The sequence below is a fragment of the Telopea speciosissima genome, chromosome 10 (assembly GCF_018873765.1).
Source record: "Telopea speciosissima isolate NSW1024214 ecotype Mountain lineage chromosome 10, Tspe_v1, whole genome shotgun sequence".
NCBI lineage: Eukaryota > Viridiplantae > Streptophyta > Magnoliopsida > Proteales > Proteaceae > Telopea > Telopea speciosissima.
In genome coordinates this window covers 3,663,943-3,685,317 of record NC_057925.1, presented here as the reverse complement: position 1 = coordinate 3,685,317, position 21,375 = coordinate 3,663,943, and the positions used below count along the sequence as shown (strand labels likewise).

General features: G+C 40.3%; 1 pseudogene; it reads left to right on the top strand.

The window, feature by feature from the left end:
* The first annotated feature begins 959 nt into the window (after positions 1–959).
* Positions 960–19,562, top strand: LOC122642264 (annotated as a pseudogene).
* The last annotated feature ends 1,813 nt before the right edge of the window (positions 19,563–21,375 follow it).

Here is a 21,375-nt window from a genome sequence, read left to right as displayed (position 1 = left end):
GTCTTGAGAGTTATAGAGGTTTATTTCACCTTAATTACCTAATAAAGGGAGGGACCTAAAGCAAATCAAAAACCACCCAAATTTTTACCAGAAAAAAAGAGGCACCCAAATCAATTTATTGCCATGTTTATATTTTGATCAGTCTCTACCCAAAAAAGTCTTAGCTCAACCTTGAGCATTATCAATCAAGATTTTCAAGTAAATGACATCGGCAATGGGATCCACCTCCGTTGATTTTGAGTTCAATTCAGTTAGAATTAATCATAATTGATATGGATTTTAATCTTTTCTAATTTCAAAAAGTGTGCAGTGCGGCAGTACTATGTGGAGATGTCGACACCTGGCAGCTTGGACATCCAACGGTCCGAGCTCATTGACTTTCATTCTATTTTTCTTTCTTCTCGAGCTCAGCACCGTTAGATGTCCGAGCTACCATGTATCGACATCTCCACCTAGCACTGCCGCACTGCACACTTTAAAGGTATTGAAGAGGATTATTTTCCAATCGATACGAGCCTTAAAAATCTTTTGATCTGATTCTACTATAATCGATGGTTTGATCCAATTCCTCTAACCATGTTACCAATATAGTAACATATTTATATTTTTAACAAAAGAATACCTTAGTATAAAATAAGATTGAATTAAAAAAAAAATCATATATCGATTGATACCACCGATTGATATCAATATCGATCTCTGACAATACTTTGATCCATGGATTTGCATTCAGGTTAAGGGTGCATATGGGCTTGTAATTGGCATTGTGAAATTTTGAATAAGACCAGCCCAAAGCACGACGTGATATTGTTCAAAATTTCAAGAATGTTGCCTCGTCGCGTAGCCCTGCATTCAGACATATGAGGCACAAAATTACCACCCGCTCCTAAAGAAATAAAAATTCTCATCCATGTACATGCCTTGCTTGCACTCCCATTGACGCATTGACCCATTGACTCATGCTGGTGCAGAGGCTACGCGACCAGGCAGCGATCTCTTGCCTAAACTTAAAATTCAGGCATGATGCTGGAAGGTAACGGTGGTCTGGGGCCTGGGCTTCTCTAGTATCCACATAAAGACAGATTTCAATATCTCATCTTATCCAACGGTTGAGCCTTAATAAGGCCTCGTATATAGAGGTGGGCCACTTCTGTCCTATGCACTCGATGTTCTTATTAAAGTTTAAACTCGCAAGTTAACGTTTTCCCAGAATCACAGCGGCAAGAGTAAAGATTAAGACCACCGCTTCTTATCGACTCTTGCATGTGAAGTCTGCAAGCGTTTCAATGGACTCTGCAGCTGCTTCGAGTTTGTCGGTGGAGTCTATCACCAATAATCTTAGAAACCAGAGTTTAAGTGGGGACAAGAAGATCCACTTGAAGCTCGAAGATCTTAATTGGGACCATTCCTTCGTGAGAGAGTTGCCTGGGGATCCCAGAACTGATACGACTCCGCGACCGGTAAGATGTCCATTTCTGCATATGTGTTGATTTTTTTTTGCTTGTTCTTTTCTGGATTTGGCAGATTAGCAATCGATTCATTGGTTGCCCAGGATTGATCTCAGTCGGAATGATGAAATTTTCTTTTAATGATGCAAAATTGATTATTTTGGTTGAGAAATGAGAACAGCTTTATTGAATGCCTGTCGGGGAATTGCAATTTGTAGTCTTCTGGTTCTCAGTATCTCTAAGACCTGGTGTGGATTATATCTTTTACATATCCAGCGGATATATTTCAACCTCCATTTATATAGACGTTTCTTTGATTTTGTCATTCAATAGCTACTGTTTCAATCCGAACTAGAAGTTGAATATGTTTTCCTGCGATGGGCTGGGCAGACATTGATTATTAACATCCTCTAAAATTACATAGCTGCCGTATTTAAACTCATAATATTTCCCTCATCACCATTAATTAATGTTTTAATAAACTGGTAACAGAGCCTTGGGTTTGATTCGATCATTGGATCCATGGCTTCTACATCAACAAAATACGACATTGAAAGGTTCGATGGCAACATTAGCTTCAGTTAATGATAAGTTCGGATGATGGCTGTTCTAACACAGCAAAGGTTGAAGAAAGCTTTATTTGGGAGTGCAAAGAAACCTGCAACTATATCTGAGGAAGATTGGAACAAGATGAATGATAAAGCTCTTTCGGCTATTCAATTGTGCTTTTCGAATGAAGTTCTGCAAGAAGTTCTCTTAGAGAAGACAACCGTAGATTTGTGGGTAAAGTTAGAGAATATGTATCTAACCAAATACCTCTTCTCTTGGCGACTGGAGCAAACGTTTCCTGATATTCAATCCCATAGGTCTGAGTAAAGCTTCTGGCAACAAGCTTGGCTTTGTATCTGTCCACCGTGCCATCCATTTTTTGTTTTACTATGAAAACTCACTTGCAACATGCAGTTTTCTTAATTGAAGGAAGACACACCAAATCCCATGTGTCATTTTTCCCAAGTGCTTGCATTTCCTCAACCATAGTTGCTTTACACCGTGGATTTGCAAGTGCCTCCTGCCAATTATGAGGAATAGAAATAGAGGATGAGAAAGACACAAAAGCACGATAGGAAGGAGAAGGAGACATACGAAACAACCTGCACAATAGGGTGTTGCGTACAAGTCCTTTTCCCTTTACGGACAACAATAGATAAATCAAGGGAAGGGTCATTAGCACTAGGAGGGAGAAATTTACCAGATGGAGTAGGTCCTAGATCAGAAGATGGCAATTGGCTAGGTAGAGTGGTGGTGGTATCTGTTTTCTGATGACGAGGCCACCAAACATAGACTAGCAGATTTGGCTGATCAATATCCTGTATCTCCAACCTATGGACAGAAGGTGGCTGCTCAGTAGGTAAATCCGTTAGAGGCAGAGAAGAGGAACTGTCAAGACGGAGAACAAGAGGCACTTCTTCCCCAAGCGTAGAATTCTCCTCCTGAAGAGGTGCCGTAGAGTAATATGCAGCCGTCTCATGGTAAACAACATTCATGGTAACAAAGACATGACGAGTGGGTGGATGGTAACATTTATAGCCCTTCTGAGTTGCCGAGTAGCCAATAAAAATGCATTTAAGCCCCCTAGGATTAAGTTTACCGGAGTGGTGATCATTCCGTGCAAAGCACACACGACCAAAGACTTTGTGAGGAACTATAAAGGAGGACGAGCCTTGGAGCATATTAAGGGGATCGAAAATCCAATACACTGGTAGGCTTCCAGTTAATAATATACACCACAGTGAGAACCTCCTAACTCCAATACTGTTTGGGAACATGCATCTCAAACATGAGAGAGCCAGCGGCCGGCAAGAGATGGTGATTCTTATGTTCAGCCACACCATTCTGAGCAGGAGTGCCAACGCAACTTGTTTGATGGATAATCCCATGGGTGGCAAGATAGGATTGAAACGGGCTCTCCGTATATTCCTTACCATTGTCACTACGTAGGATCTAAATAGTGAGCATTAAAGTCCTAACCATGTTGTGGAACAATTGAAAGCAGTGAAAAACCTCACTTTTGTGATGTAGTCAAGGTTTAAAATCTCGTCTCATCTCGCCATTTCGGGCTGGTCAAGATTTCCGAAATATCTGAAATATGGTATTTTTTCTGCCATATTTCGGTACTCCATCTCGGTGGGTTTTTGGCCATATTAAGGCTTGATACTTCATGTACACCCTTATTTAAGCTAAATAAACACATTTAAACCTTCATATTGCAAAAAAATAAACTCAAAGTGGTGTTTTGGATTTGCACCCTTGATAGACAGTATACGGTTGGACCCTGATGTATAAATAGTTAAATACACATTGTTTAATGAAATATACCAAAATTTCACGAAATCTCGATGAAATATGCCAACATTTACTGAAATATTCCAAAATTTGAACATTTTTCATTTCGGAGCCCGTCTCGTTTCGGTAGTGTTGAAATTACCGAAATTTCGGCGAAATGTCACAAAATTTTGAACCATAGATGTAGTAAGTAGACCCAAGTAGTCCTCATATGACGATCAATAAAAAGTGACAAACCAGTGGTAAACAGAAATTGAAACATGACTAGGGCTCCGCACATCAGAATGGATCAAAGTAAATGGTGCAAGACTTCTATTATTTAACTGACATAATTAACACGAGTTTGCTCGACAAAAACACAAGCATCATAGAAAAATTCACTGGGTTTACACTACTGAAATAGAGTGGGAAAAGCTTTAGCTAAAGTGCCCATGAGAGGATGACCTAACCGCCGATGCCAATAATATAACTCGGATACAGCCATTTGAGTAGAATCTGTTTGATGAGCTTGACTAGTGATCGCAGACGCAAAAGAGACATCCTCCAGCAAATATAAACCACTGTGCACTCTAACACAACCAGTCGTTTTCCCCGTCACCAGGTCATGAAAGACACAATGGGTAGGATAAAATGTGACTTTACAATTCAAATCAACAGTGGGACTACTAATAGAAAGAAGATTGGTAGGAAAATATGAGTATGTAAAATAGAGAATAAAAATAATTAGGGAGAACAACGAATATAACCCTTTTGAGATACGATGAAGAGGGAACCATTAACAACTCGAACTCTATCTTTACCTGAACAAGGAGAATACTGAAAGAACAAACTAGAAGAACCAATTATATGATCAATAGCGCCCGAGTCAATTATCCAAGGACAGGAAATGACTGAAGCACAATGACCTCTGAAGGGAATACCTGGATGAGTAAGGTTTGAGTCAGAAGTGACCAGGGCAGATGCAGATGCAGACGGTGGTGAAGGCTCCATCTTGGTCATTAGATGCCGAAGAGTAAACAACTCATCTTGAGAAAGGGACAAACTAGACCGGTGGTGGCTGATGTGGAGTTTAATGTTTCAGAGTGATGAGCCTGGCTTGATTGACTGCGACCACGACCATGTGAGTTGGAATTGGTTGGTCGCCCATGGAGTTTCTAGAAGAATTCCTTTGTATGCCATTCTTTACCACAATAATTGCACTTGAGAGGTTCTTTTGCAGAAGTGGAATGATCATCAAAGTGCATAAGACCATCCCGTGACTGAGAAACAGCCCAGAGTACAGAGTTGAACGCTCCAGTGTAACATGGCAGTGCAATGACTGTCTTCCAATTGAATCAAGGAAATAGGATTGCTCTAGTGTCAGGAAGGGATCATGACTAAGTTCTTGGGCACGAATCTGGTCTTACACAACATTAAGACCAGCCAAAAAATCATATACCTGGAGCTTGTCTTCATGCTCCTTGAATTTTGTGGATTTGTAGAACAAGTGGCATGGAAATTCTTATATAAATCTAACTCCTGCCATAGACTACGTAACTCAGAATTGAACTGTGACAAGAGTCGTATCTTTCTCTTTGGTGTCATGAATTTTTTTTCAAAGCTCATAGACTTGAGCATCATTCCCAACCTGGGAATATGTATCTTGGGCAGCGTTCCAAATCTTGGTAGGAGTATCTACCAATAGATAACCTCGTGCAGTATGATTTTGCATAGAATTAATGAGGAATAATATTACCAATGAATTATCCGAACTCCATTTTCTCTGAGATGGACCGACATTAGTAGGCTTCTCAAACTCACTTGAAAGGTACCCAACATAAATCCTGGGAATCAATAGACAGGTAACACGATCGAGGCCACTTCAAATAATTGCTCCTATCCAATTTGATAGAGCACACGAGAAATGAAGGTAAATCACCATGAGCCCCACGACTTGTGCCTTCAGTTCCAGTTGATGCAGTGGTTAAATCTGACATTGACACTGATCTCAAGGTACATGCAGGTTGAAGATTTGCTAATGCATGCTACAGTAACAAGGAACCACAGCGAAGGGCTGAAGCATTGAGTGAATACTGTAACACTTAGGTAACAAAGAAATAGGTTGAAGATGGAAGAAATCTTCTCAGGCCATATACAAGTAACCCAAGAAGAGGAAAAGAGGGCAAAGGGGCCCTTGATGGTTGAGGTTTTCACCACCGGGGGTGGTAGTGGTACTGGAGGTCGATGGAGATGGCGGCGTCGGTGTTTAGGGTTTGGATCCCAAGGTGGATCCTCGCTCTAATACCATGATGGTTGATGGAATAGTTGGCTTGTCATATTGACAGCCGCCAGTCTTTATTTATAATGAATGAGAATGACTACAAGTACAAGAATGCCCTCATAGGACAGAATTACCCTTATACCCATATACAACATAGTCCTTAGAAGAATTAAAAGATTGTAGAAGAATAGATGAAAGAACAAGAGATAATGGAAACAAAATCAGTGCCGCAAGACTAACAAAGAAGAAATTTTCTCGTTAGACTTGGAATACTAACATCAAGAGCTGTTTCTTATGGAATAAATGTGCTATTTATTAAAGAATTAAAATCTATTTCAGAAGTTTGTTGACTCTTCTATCCCCAATTAACATGGACTCGAATAAAGAAGCAATCCACTAGATGGAAGAATAGTATTTCCCTTCACGAACCCATGCCTTCTATCTACTTTGGCCATATTGCTTGAATTGGATCCAAGTCACATGATTTCAAGCTCATTGGCCTTTTTGTTCCCCCCGTCTGTGTGGGTACTTCATTGGAAAGGCAATTGAATAACCTTTCTAATGACACCAAAAGAATGATATTGTGCAAGTCGTGACATGAGAAGCTTAGTCCACTGTAAATTAATGGGATTGTCACTCATTGAAATGTTTTTGCGATGAAGGAGCTGAGTAATCTCTATTTTATGTGTTCGAGAAAGCTATGTGCTTCTGTTCTGTGGGTCCACTACCACAGCTAGGGATTAATTTTCTGTGTTTTTTTGGTCTGGCACAGTTAATTTTTTCCACCTGGGGGGTAGGGTTGGTAGTTTGTTCTTTGGATCTCGAAGATACTTTTCCTGCTCCCTTTCGCTTGAAACCTAACCGTCCCAAGGGGAAGTGATCAGCTACCACTTCCTCCTTATTTATGTTCATCCTGCGCATTTGGTTTGTCCGGTCCGGAGTCAGAGCAAGATACCGAAGTCTCGCCTCGTCTGCCCAGCCCTTCTTCTTTCAAAGCTAGCTGAAAGCGGTTTATTCAAAAGTGCGAAAAGCAGCCATGCAAACAGAGAAAATGCCTCAATACGTAGGACTGGGGGGATAGAGATCAGCCTCCGTTCTTGAAATGAGAGCCAAACATTGAACAAGGAAGAAAATATTGAAATTCATACGGGTGTCGGGACCTGACCTTGTTGACTCTGGTCCCCCAACCTCCTCCCTTGGCCTGGCTGCTATTCTATGGGCTGTCCTGCATACCCGGAGCCAAGAGTTCGTTGCTTTCCTTGCTTTTTGGTCAGTCATACAAGTTTGGTTAATATAGAGAAGTTGTTACCTTTGAATTGGCCACAACTGCTCTAGCTTACGGCGGTAAGAACTGCATCAGCCCCGTAGTGTTTAGGAACACTCATGTCTAGTAACAGAGTACGCATTGTTTCACAGATATGACTGTGTTTACGTTTTGCTATACCTTTTTTTGGTTAAGGTAGCTTTGAAACAAGAGGTTTAGTATGAGGGCAAATCCCCAAAAGGGATTTTGATTCGTCTGTATTTAAAACACCGGTCAATCTTCACAACTGTATTTTATGAACTGTTTGCCTTTGTGGGTCTTCTCGAGTTTAAACTCACTACCTTAGACCAAGCAGTCATTTTTTCCTTAGAAAATTGGTCGCTCCACTCCCTCCATGTCGAAGTCAAAAAGAATGCATTTTACTTCATTTGAAAGTCACTAGTTACATTGACATGATAGGGCTTAAGCTGGACTTGCTACTGAAGAGAAAAGGGCGTTGAGACGATCAGTGGTCGTAGATCAGCTAGCGCTCAGGCGCATGCTAACGTGCACGAAAGGAGATGAAATTGTTCTCGCGGTTCACACGTCAAAGTGCTTCGAAAGGTGCCGGCTCCCTTCTTACTGACAGCACAGCTACGTGCTGGCACTCAATTAGTAGCGCTGGCACGTCACTCGGTTCCTCGGCTCACTTTGGTTTTCACATAGGCTCAAACATGGTTTGAAGGGTCCTAGTTACGCCATGCGTTCAATACCCAAAAAGCCTCTGGAAAGCTGTAGGGATGACAAAGAGGGCGCTTTCCTGTGTTGCACTGAAAAAAAGGACCTAAGATAAGAGCGTCTTCTATTAGGTTTCTTCCTCCACCCACCGCCGCCCGGCCCGCGCTAGAGGGGAAGATTAGTGACTGATACGTAATGTAGTGCTAGATAGACAAAGGGTCTACTAGGAGCCAAATAACCAGGACCCTCCTAAACAGCTGGCCGATTGGGGCAGAATTGGGAAATTAGGTCAGAATTAGGGTTAGGTTTAGGGTAATGGGGTTGGATCTTATTTAGTAAATCTAGGCAGGTTTTTAGGAGTCTAATGGTGTAGGTTTGGTAAAGTTAGAGTGAGGATTTGAAATTTAGAAAATTAGGGTTTCGGGTTTTGGGAAAGAAGGAGGTGTTAGGGGATTTAGGGTTTAGGGGTGGATTTCAGGGACGGGCTTTTGGTCGAGTGTTAGGGGTAGTAGTAGGGTGGTTCGGCCAAGGTTGGGTGAGGTTTTGATGATTGGATATGGTTGGATGGAAAGTTTAGGGTTTTGGGGTTTTACAGAGATGAAGGGGATTAGGGTTTATGTGTTAGGATGAGGTTGCAAGCTAGGTCGAGTGTAGGGGATGGTGAGAGGGGGCTGTGGTTGAAATTTGATTGAATTTGGTTGGTGGAATTGGGTTGGGCAGAATCTAGATAACCTAGTGTTTAGGTGGATCGATAGGATTATGGAGGGTTTAGGTTGGAGGATTAGAAGAAGAAGGTTGAATGCTGAATTAATAAAATACTTACTTGAAAACTTAAATCTTTAATGACAGCAGCTTTGAAGTCAGAATTGAAGTTCTCCTGATCTACAAGATGCAAGGAGATGAAAAGAGGATCCTCCCGGTCTACTAGACGCAAGGAGTCGATTGGAGATCCAACAATCCCTTTCAGCTTGATATCATTCACAAGGCAGTACTCTCAAAGGAGCAACACAGTAGCAATGGCAGCAACATAAAACGATTTTTAATGAATTGTGGGGGAGCCTCCCACGATTTTATTGATATATAATATGGCCTAAGGCCCAAATCCTATTACAAGTCTAAATCCAACACTCACATAAATCGTGGAAGGTTTAGGACACTTAATTTAAAAGCTAGTAATTTAAAATATGCTCTAACAACCAATGGGATTAAATCCCCTAACATCCAATAGGATTATTTCACTTAAATTGACCCTTGGTCTGAACCGATTCAATTTAAGTGTTGGAATATGTACTCCATAATACCGTGGGGGTATTCTGGTCCTTTTGGGTTAGTTTTTATGTTATTAAGTGTAAGTCGACTATGTGGGTTTTAGTCCCACATCGCCTATTTTAGTCTATTGTAACTTTCCCCTCTATTATAAATAAAGGGGCTTACCTATCAATTAATACAAGTCATTATTTTCTCTCATTCTCTCTTTTCTAACCCACGATTCTTCCAACATGGTATCAAAGCTAGTCTGATCTAGGTTAGAAAAAGAGAAAAAAAACCCTACTCCTTCTCTTCAATCGACTTCTCCCTTCTTCTCCCTTTCTCGGCTTCTCCTTCTTCTGTTTTTCTTCTTCTCAACCTTGCAAAGGGGCAGCACTAATGAGGTAAACACAGCATATCAATGATTTAGTTGGTGCCCCCCTCACTTTCTACCTTTTTTATTAAAAAAAATTCTATTCGAAATCTGCTGGAGCCATACCTGCGATTTGGGATTTTCCAGAATTTTTTGGAGATCGACTTCCTATTACTATTGAAGGCTGACCTTCCACCATTGGAGCTCCCTATACACCCTTCTCCAGCCCCTTTCTACCCTATTCCATTATCCTCATTCCCCATTTCCTTTTTCTCCAAGCTTTAATTAATTCCAGCCACCATACCCTAATGGATCTCAACTTGTCAGGGTTTTTCAAAACCCTGACTCCAATCGATTTTTGGTGTTTCCTTTTTCAGATGCAGCTGATCTTTTGGGGGTGATTCCCTATTACTACAAGCCCTACTCGGCCTAAGTTTGGACCCTTTCTGATGGCTGGATTTGTTTCTACAGCAAAAATTCCTTAACCTGCTAATTTGGTTACCTGCCAAAAACCCTGACGTTCAGGTTTCAGTTTTTGCTAATTTTTGGAGGGCTGATTACTCCGACTTCAAGGACCAATCGACCTCAATATTGCACCTATCCAAGTTTTTTGAAGACCCCTACCCCAATCAATCTCTTCTTTTCAGGGTTTTCCAAAACCCTGATAAAAATCGATTTGGGTTAGGGATGTTTGCTACTGTTCGAGTGCTTTGGAGGTGATTCTAACATTAAAAGAGAACTCTCCTTCATCAGTTCAAGGCTTGAAGAAGGTCCTTTATGCTGGTGTAGTGCTATAATGCTGCCCTGCTCTACTTATGCGATTTTTTGGAGTCTCTCCCCTTTGAAGATCAAGTCTCACTCTTACTGGAGATTGATTGTTCACCTTGGAGGTTCCATTCTAGCAGCCTTGGTCAGCATCTATTACATGTCTACATCAACAATTACAGCCCCCTTTCCCTAAATCGATCTCAATTTTAGGGTTTTCTAAAACCCTGACAACAATCGATTTTAGGGTTAGGGTTTTCCTATCAAGCTCATATTTTGAGGAGAGTCTTATACATATTAGAGGAGTATTCAACCCATATTTCAGCATCATTCATCAGTTATTTTTGGAAAAAATTCAGGTTCATTCTTATGGCTCGATCTTTCCAATTATCAACCTATTTTCCTTGTTCTTATGTGGCTGGCTGCTTCAACTACCTATGGATCTGTTGGGTTATTTAATCTATATTTGCTGGTTTTATTGAGCTTTACTACATATATTGCTGGTTTTATTGATTGGCTTCTGTAAGCATGACTGGTTGACATGTTACTGCTGCCTTTATGTGGACTACTGCTGCCCTATTGTTGAGACTGAGTATCCTACTATTGGAGATCGAATTTCTTTCATTATTGAAAACTCGTATCTACTACCCTGGAGATCAGCTTATTTGGGATTACAACAGTGTGTTCCAAGGTTATTGGTTGCAACTACGAACCTATTCAGTTATGTGAAGCTTTTCTGGTTCATATCCGGCTCACTTTGAGAGCTTGATCCTAGCATTGTTCACAAATTCAGATCTGATCCAAGTTTTTTGTTGAAGCTTCTTACATCCATTGCTGTCCAAATATCTTCGTCAGTTCTATTTAGCATGTGGGAGTTTATAGTTTGGAATTTTGCACACTAGTACTTCCTTGTGTGAAGATCGATCAAGTTTTTGCAGAATGGTACCTTCTCCTTCTACAAATTAGACCTGTTTTTTTAATTCAGATCTGATCATTGGAGATTGGTGTTTTGGACTTAGTTTGATCGATTGAAAGAAGGTTGTAAATTACTGTGTTGCTTTGTCCATGGTTCATTATCCCACTACTTCTTTTCACTTCACCACCTCCCAAACCATTCCTTTGGCATATACCCATAACCACCTTGGAAGTTTATGGTATTCTCGAAATTGCTATTTCTTCTCTTTCCATTACCCTTGGCAACTTTTGGAAAATTCTGGAATATTATGTTTTTGCCCTATCTCTCACGTCATCTCTGTTATGTCCACGTGTACTACATGTGAGGGGGGGATTATGTACAGTATACTGCAGCCATTGCAGAAAGCAGAACTTGCAGGAACACTTGGTGCAAAACATAGAAGATCAGAGTTTTCACCATTGCCAATGGGTATCTACTTTGTTATTGGGGTGAGTTTGCCGTAAGGGGGAGATTGGTATTAAAGTATTGAAGATGTTTGGTGATTGCCTGCCTATATGAGGTTCTATAGTTGGGTTGATTTTTTCCGCTGCTTGATCTTTTCTGCTGCTTTTTTATCTGCTCGCTACCCTAGTTACTTATCTTCAAGATTATCATTCATCACAGGACAGCAATAGAAGATTGGTGAAAGCTGCCTTTTTTGAAAGACATTCCAATCCCGGTTTACTGATCAAGTCTGCCCAAGTTTTGAAGATCTATTATTTTCAAGTTCTTGAAGGTTTATTTGGGAGCTGCATTCGTCTTGAAGCTGGATTCTGCTACAATTTATTTTTTCCCATTTTGTTTAAGTTGGGCATTAGTACCTTGTATGCGCCAACTTGAGGGGGAGTGTTAGCATTATTATGGAGTTCTTTTTTTCTTTAGTTCAAGCTGGATTTTCTTTCTTTAATTCTTTGTATAATCCAGCTTGAGGGGGAGTGTTGGAATATGTACTCCAGAATACCGTGGGGGTATTCTGGTCCTTTTGGGGTAGTTTTTATGTTATTAAGTGTAAGTCGACTATGTGGGTTTTAGTCCCACATCGCCTATTTTAGTCTATTGTAACTTTCCCCTCTATTATAAATAGAGGGGCTTACCTATCAATTAATACAAGTCATTGTTTTCTCTCATTCTCTCTTTTCTAACCCACGATTCTTCCAACATTAAGTTTCAATTAAACTGAAAAAAAACTATGGGAAATAACTAAAGCTGAAATAAACTTAGTATGGAAATAAACTTAGGCTCCAACTACTGGGCCCTAATCTTTGGGCTGCTTCTTCTTGCGGATGCTTGGATCTGCATCAATAGGGCATGGAGTAAGGGCAGCCCTATTGAATGCACGTGCTTGAGTTATCCTGCCCTAAGTTCCTTGCTGAAAGCAGGAACTGGGAAAGGGAAGATTCTACTTCGTAGCCTGCCTTACCTGGTTCTAGTTCATCTCCCATCTCTCATCCGCTCGTAAGCAAGTCCTATCCGCCAATTGGTCTGTGCCACTTCCTGTCCAAGTCTCCTTCTAGCTAGCCTTCTGTTTGAGGAAGTCTGTTCATCCATTCAACAAATAGGGGCTTTTCCAACATTTTTCTTGCACTCCCATCCCTTCCTGCTCTGTCTATGCTTTCTTAGTTCATCTCCATCGCTCATAGGCGGTAAAAGGCCATCTAGCTGCGTTTTCCATTTTGAAAGGCCTCCTTTCATGCCTGTACGCGAGTTACAGGGTCTTCTCAATGTATAATAGGTCAATCCAAATGCACGAATAGCTGTTTTTTTTTGAGCTGTAGGTCCCTTTCAAGCATAGGAGGTAAGGGGCAGAGGTAAGCTCACATCCCGCTAGCATTGGTTCAACAATCTCAACTGCGTATCTCAATTTCGTATATAAGCAAACAGAATGTGAGCATTAAAGAAATATGATATAACCCATTTTGTCTATCACATCTGAATAAACTATTTCTACTGCATTTAAGGAAGCTGGCAATATCCATATAAGTCGTCAACCGTTTCAAAGATTTCCAGGTTGATTGCTAAAGTGGCTCCTCCTGGAATTCTTTCCAGAGCCTGTTGAATAATTTTTATGGATTCCTTTCATTTCACTAATTCATACTAAATAACGAGCTAATGAATCTCCTTCTTTTTGCCATTGAACTTCCCAATCAAATTCATTGTAACACTCATAATGTGAGTCAGAAGCTTCGGTAGGGCGACCGAATGCCCCAAGGAGAAGACGTAACGCGAAGAGAGCAAGGGCTCAAGTAGTGGGAGCAGTCCTTATATGGTGCAAGCAGTAGGAGGTGCACAGATACTTAGGGAAGTGGAGTCATTGTGAAGACTAGCGTGGAGGTCCCTTCAAGAAATAATAGGTGGAATCAGACCCGGAATCAATGGAGAAGAAGCAGTTTCAAGTGAGGGAATGAAACTTTATTACGAGACTATCGACCCCTGGCCCCGGATCCGATGCATCGCCCAGGCTGGGTGAATTTGGCTATGCTCTTGATGGCTATGATCTCAAACTTCAGGTTGACTTGGCCTAGCGTTAGCATGCATCAGATAAGATAAGTTGGTCACCAACCTAGTCAATTCTTGCATTTGAGCATTCACTTGCTTCAGGGTAAGGGATGGGTTGTCATTGGTACTCATGTTAGGCTGTGGGGAACCAAACGGGATTGCTTCAGGAGACAATGGGGGTATGCTATGGGACAGATCAGATATAGAGCACTAACCCAGTCAATCGAGGGTGAATCTCATTGTGCATCTACTTTCGCTTATCGAAAGTCTACCTCTGACTGAATCAATATCTCATTTTCCCTTTGCTGCCACTGAGTGACGTTCCGCCTCTTGTTAGATCAGGACATAGCCATAGTGGTTTGTCTGAGATGTCTAGTTGTTCCCAAGCACATACGTCCAATGGTAAGGAAACTGGTTGTGCTTCCAAGATGTCTATCTAGTTGTTGACTCTGAATGAAATCATGACTGAGATTGGGATTACTTCCCAATGCTTTGGTTGCACATCCTGTGAATTCGAACTTTGGGTCTTTCTGAGCGATCATTTCCTGTGTTTTTAATTTTTTCCCCTGTTATTGCTGCTATTAGAAGCTGCTGGAAATTGCTTCTATGATGTTATCCTTCTAGAAAACTCCATTGGCCTATTGAGCTTAGCTGGATGTCATTTCTTGGTCATAAGATCCAGCTGCTCACTGTGTACCTATTTGAGTAGCTGCTGGTTATTTTTCTGTCATCCATCTAAGTTGATAGAGCCAGAAGGCGCATCAAGTTTTCTCCTTTGGGCTGAAATTCTCTGTGAAGTTTAATAGATTGGAAGTACTGCTAATACTTTCATTAATATCTGCTGCTATTTAATATTTTTTCTCAGCTCACGGGATGGCACCTATTTTTATGACCTGAAATAGCAAGTCATGCTAGCTAACTTATGTGATAACCCAAGATTTGGGTTGTGTTGATATCTGTCCTGCATTATGGGAGTTATTTTTATTGCCCATCATGGATTACTAGTCCTCTTGATTTTATTTGGCTTCTCTGGAGCCTAGAGACTGTGAATTGGTCAAATAGGCTAGGTAAATGAAAAATGATTCATGTGTCTCGTATCTCAACTGATACATTTGCTATTTATCTTTAATATCAGGTACTGCATGCTTGTTACACAAAAGTGTCCCCATCTGCTGAAGTGGAGAACCCTCAGCTTGTTGCATGGTCAGAATCAGTCGCTGAGTTGGTTGATTTGGATTTTAAAGAGTGAGCATTTAAGAGTTGAGGGCAATAAGCAACCCTTTTAGATTGATTTCCTGTGTTGTTAGTTTTCCCTTGGAGTTCCTTAAAATTTTTGGATCTTTGAGAACATGGCGCATATTAAAAATGGGACTAATAGTGACAAACTGGTGTATATTGGGGTTTCAGATTTAAAAGGCCAGATTTCCCACTTATATACTCAGGGGCATCTCCTTTAGTGGGAGGGTAAGTTTCGAGAGATTAAATTTGCTTTCTCATTTGACATTTGTGTTATTTTATCTTAGAACACTTATGTATCCATTGACTTCTCCAGTATTGTTCTTATGTAATTACAATTCACTTTCAAAGGTTGCCCTATTCCCAATGCTATGGAGGACATCAATTTGGCACGTGGGCTGGTCAGTTGGGTGATGGTCGTGCAGTAACTCTTGGGGAGCTTCTGAATTCTAGAGGCGAGAGGTGGGAGCTGCAGCTCAAATGTTCTGGTAAGACTCCATATAGTCAGTTTGCAGATGGCCTGGCAGTTCTGCGTAGTAGTATCCGGGAGTTCCTCTGCAGTGAAGCAATGCACAGCTTGGGAATCCCAACAACCCGCGCACTTTGTCTTGTCACAACGGGAAAATCTGTATCCAGGGACATGTTCTATGAGTAAGTCCTGAAAAAGTCTGAAGCTACTTGCCTTTGGGACACTTTATTCCCTGGAATTTTTTTTTTACACGGCCAGGCTTCTTTGACGGTCTGCCTTTTTGAGCCACATGGTGGCCTTCTTTGGTTAAACCAACCATTGGAGGGGAAGTTGTCCCATTGGATTGGCCACATGTCAAATATTGTGTGCCATATGCTCTGTATGGCACACCATGTTAGGACTTCTATTGCCCCCGTATTTTCAATACTGAAAACAAAGTTATGCCAAATTTGCATTTCCAATCAATTTTTAAATCTGTCTCCATGTGGCAAAATGGTGTTAGGCTGAAATTTACAAGATAAGTCATAACTTGGAGAACATCTCAACAAAATTTGAGCCCCAACAGAGATGCCACATGGAAGATATTCTGGCTGTCAAGGAAACCATTAAAATTTCCATCTGACTTAATCATCCATTCAATTTTGTATTAGAAAGAATCTCTGGATGGGACTTGTTTACCCTTGTCTTGAAATAACAGGAGTTATGTGGCTTCATCAAACCTTTATATATTTTTGTTTTGTCAATGCAGTGGTAACCCGAAGGAAGAACCTGGTGCAATTGTCTGTAGAGTAGCTCAATCCTTTCTACGCTTTGGTTCATACCAGATACATGCCTCCAGAGACAAAGAAGACCTTGACATTGTTCGCGTTTTGGCGGACTACACCATCCGGCATCACTTTCCTCATATTGACAAGATGAATAAGAGTGAATGCTTATCTTTCCAGAGTGGTGAGGAAGGTTCTTCAGTTGTAGATTTGACGTCCAGCAAGTATGCAGGTGATTCTCTTGTTTACTCAGTCTTCAGATGCAGTATCTGTGCACCTGCATGTACTGGATGCTCTGCAAGTTCGTAGACATTCACTCATATCATATGGTTGCCCAATCAGATCAATTTTTGGTGCATATATTTACTTTGAGTCTATACAATGAAAAGAAAATTCTTGGTCTAGGGAATAGTGTCCCTCTTCTGCATAAGAGCAATGTATAATTAGGTATAGCATTCTGTAGGTTTTATATATGGTGTATATCAAGACAGTCAATCCCCAATCATGTGCACGGGTTTAAGTCAAATTCATTAGGGGAAATTAAGTGCTCAGGCCAAAGAGCTAAACAACATTTAAATCAGAAGAAAAATATTTCACATCCTCCCACCTGCTTCACAATACTGGAAGGAGAGGATTCTGAACTCTACAAGGACCGGGGGACAGGAAGAAAATAAGTTGCACACCATCTAACTCACTATTCACAGAGGACAAACCAGACGACTTGTCCCTGAAATGCGAAAACTAACATTGCTTGCCTCCTCTCCACTCTTATGCAGTAACCCACCTTTATGCATGAAAAAATAAGTTTTCTTGAGGATTCATGTTAACAGTTGTGCTCTTTCAATTGTGGATGATATCAGCTTGGGCAGTTGAAGTTGCCGAGCGAACTGCTTCACTGGTTGCAAGATGGCAGGGAGTCGGATTCACCCATGGTGTGCTGAATACTGATAACATGAGTGTTCTTGGTCTCACCATTGATTATGGTCCCTTTGGCTTTCTGGATGCTTTTGATCGAAGTTACACCCGAAATACTACAGATCTTCCAGGGAGAAGGTACTGTTTTGCAAATCAACCAGACATTGGCCTATGGAATGTTGCACAGTTCACTGCAACTTTATCAGCTGCAAATTTGATTAATAATGAGGAATCAAACTTTGCCATGGAGAGGTATATAATTTTACACTCATCTAATGGGAAGACATCTGAAATCTTATTGACTACTAATGATAATGATGATGCCTGTTTTCTAACAGATATGGAACCAAATTCATGGATGAGTATCAATCTATAATGACCCGTAAACTTGGCCTCCCCAAGTACAATAAACTGTTAATCAGTAAACTTCTCAACAACATGGCAGTTGATAAAGTTGATTACACAAATTTCTTCCGGTTGCTTTCTAATATTAAAGCAGACCCTAACATTTCAGAAGACTAGCTGCTGGTTCCACTGAAGTCTGTTTTACTAGATATCGGCAAGGAGCGCAAGGAAGCATGGATTAGCTGCGTTAAGAGCTATACACAAGAGGTATAATGATCTCTCTGTGGCACTAGCTAGCTGATTTTGTTGTTATTCTTCTCCCATATTAAATTTTGTTTCAGAGGGTGGGGGTTAGGTGCATGTTAGGAATGTTCTGTGCTCTGAAATCCTTCTGCCCCCCATTTGTTTTGTTGTCAAATTTTCTGTGCAAATGGATATTTTACATGAAAATATTCTTCCCTCTAAAAATTTCCTGCGTTTTAATGCTTTCTATTTTGCATGTTATGTTAAAACAAACAGGAGAGGGCGGGTGTTGGTGCAATGGTTATGTCAAAATAAACGGTGAAAATCCTATTTTACGGGAAAATTTTCCTTTTCCTCTTTTACAAATGCACCCTCTGGGAAACTTTCCCACACATCCACTTATTTTTTTCCATTATTTTTTGGATGGGCACATGAGCAGGTTGCCTCCCACCCACCCCCCCCCCCCCCCAAAAAAAAAAAAAAAAAAAAAAAAGAAAGAAAGGGCCACAGTCCTAGAATAAGCCCTGGCCCGAGAAAAACCAAATAAAACCTGAGCTTGTACTTATAATGTATGGATATGCATATTAAATTCATGCACGCATCACATAGTAAATCATGTTAATGGCCATAAATCATGTAGTTAACTAATTTGAAATTATTATTTTTTTGGCAATAGGTTTTTTTTTTTGTGTGGGGGGTGGGTGGGAGGTTTCTTGCGCTCATTGTGATTGGTAGGTTGTATGTGTTTGAACTTATTATTTGATGTGTTCAAGTTAATCTAGATGGGTCGGTGTACTTTAATTGTGTTGCCATTGGTCCCTTGTCTTCATTAGAACTTGAAAAAACTGCCTGAGCCAACATGGTAAAACACTAAAAACCACGCTTGGCTGGAGGCCAAATTACGTTACTTGGGTCACAACTTACAATCTGGCATGAACCCCTTCCCTATTGTCAACTTTTAGTTGAGATTTTGGGTGAGTCAATATCTTTGGAACACATCTACATTTTCCATATGCATGTAGTTTGACTTAGGTTTTTTTTTTATTTTTATTAATTTCTGTTGGTTTGAACATCTAACTAACCAGAATGCAAAGTGGAGTAAGAGTTTGGAGTGAAGAAAAAGTGAAGCTTTTTTGTATTAAAAGATCCAAAAGTTTGGAACACCTGTGCAGCCATATACATTTATTTGTATCATGTATGTACTAGTGTTGCATTTTTGTTTTGTTTCTTTCGTTGTTATCATATTTTTTTCCCTGAATGGTTTAAAGTTCCATTTATTTATTTTCAACAGGACTAGTGTTTATACTATCGGCGATGGCTACTTGTCAGTGTAGATTTCATCATTTGTGGCTTCAATTGTTTTTATGATCAATTTTTTTGTTCCTGAAGCTTGCTGCTAGTGGCATCATGTATGAGCAGAGGAAGGCTGCGATGAATTCTGTAAACCCCAAATTTGTTCTGCGGAACTATTTATGTCAAAGTGCAATAGATGCAGCTGAACAAGGCGACTTTCAAGAGGTCCATAGGCTGCTCAAGGTTATGGAACACCCATATGATGATCAACTGGGAATGGAGAAATATGCACGATTACCTCCTGCATGGGCTTACCGGCCTGGTGTGCGCATGCTGTCTTGCTCTTCCTGAAGTTCTTGCTGGCTAAATATACAAATTTCAGAAGAAAATGTAACATTTCTTGTATATAATAGTTGAAGCAAGGGTGATCCCCTCCCCCTCTACAAAATTTGTTTTCTATTTGGAAATGTGTCAGCCTTTTAAACGTTCCATTTCTGCTTTTTCTCCCCGAGGCAACCATAGAAAAATCAACTAGGAACTGAAGCTACAATTTAAATTCATGTTTAATGTAAATTCAGAGTGAAGATGATTGCATTTTAGTTTTTTGCCACCAGAATTAGCATGATTGCCACAAGTTTTTCTGTAAATCCAGAGTTTCAAATTTGATTTTCTTCTTGCTGATTTGTGTTGCTGTGTACCAAGGAATCTCAGCGGTAAATTGGCATTGAGATGGTTTGGCCAAATGCTTCTGTATATGATTTGCATAAATTGAATTGACAATAATCTTGAGAATGGATTGTATGCCTACATTTAATGGTGAACAGACCACCGACATGGTCTCAGTTTTGAAGCTTTTAGATTGTAAGGAACAGGAACTGAAGCCCTTCTGCAATCTAGTTTTTCAAGAGCTTATGGTTGAGATGGTTGAAGACCTTCATCATGCCAAGTAATGGGAGCCATGGACCTCCAGAAGTCAGTGTACTGGTCATTGCATTGTCTGGTGTTTAAGCTCTATATGAATGAAAAAAAATCCAATGAGGCATGGGAACACAAGGTTTACATCATTCAATGCATGGAATGATGATCACAAGTTTATTTCCAAAGTCAAGGTCAGTCAAAATTAAGGATGTCAATGGATATTCGAAAATCCGTACTCGATCTGCGTTCGTATCCATTTAGGAGAATCTGAATCCATCCGAAAACTAATCGAATACGAATTTGATAATCCCCTTGTCTGATCGATTATTATCTGATTCGTCTAACTATCCGGTTGTAATAATATATCTGAAATGTCTTATTGGAATTTGTTTTCTTATATTAAAATGCCTTAAACTTGTATCATCTATGCTTGTTCTGGGCGATAAAAGTGCAAATGTATCAGAAGTGTGAAGTGAACCCTTATTGAGCTGAATCAACACCATTATCTCACATTCTCATTGATGATGGTTTCTCGAGTCCGAAAGACACTGTGCAGACGCAGACCCAAACATCACCGATGCTCCATGGAAGAATCTCATTTTGTGGTTCTTCTGATCAAAGTACACATGGGCTGTGATACACCTCTCAGATTGAGGTTTCCTATCCTCACAAGGTAGTTTCCAAAATGTGGTCTAGACCAGTGGTGTGGTGCTATCTCCAGTTGACCCATTTTGGTGGGCCTCATTATTAAATAGCTAATGGAAGTTACTTGACCTTCAACCCATGTCTAAAACAAGGTAATTGATTCTCTAATGGCTTTGTTCTTCTGATTCTATATAGGAAATGAAGATCCATGGGGTTCACTTTGACTTGAGATCTAACCCAAATCTAGGACTGTTGTATGTTTTACTTTAATGGCCTAATACAGGAAAATTAGTACACACCTTTCTCCCTGTAATTACCTAATTTAATTACTTTTTCTTGTAAAATGGAGTTGGGAAACAATTATAAAGATACAAAAGTCTTCGTTTATATCAAACAATTATTGATGCAAAGAGTGTAGCTCCATGGCTAAGAATTGAGGGGGTGTTTAGTCCCACATCAGTTGGGTAGTGTGCAGTTGTTGAACTTTTTATGATCTTGGGAAGAGCCCCTCTACCCTAAAACTTGGGCTTTTGGGTTAGATGCCATCCAAATGGTATCAAAGCATATTGTTTATGCACCGACAATGTGCTAGGGGGAGTTGATACAGGGAGTGCAACTCCATAACCATGCAGAAAGGTTCACTGGACAAGCGGAAGACTGGTTTCATTCGTTATCTAA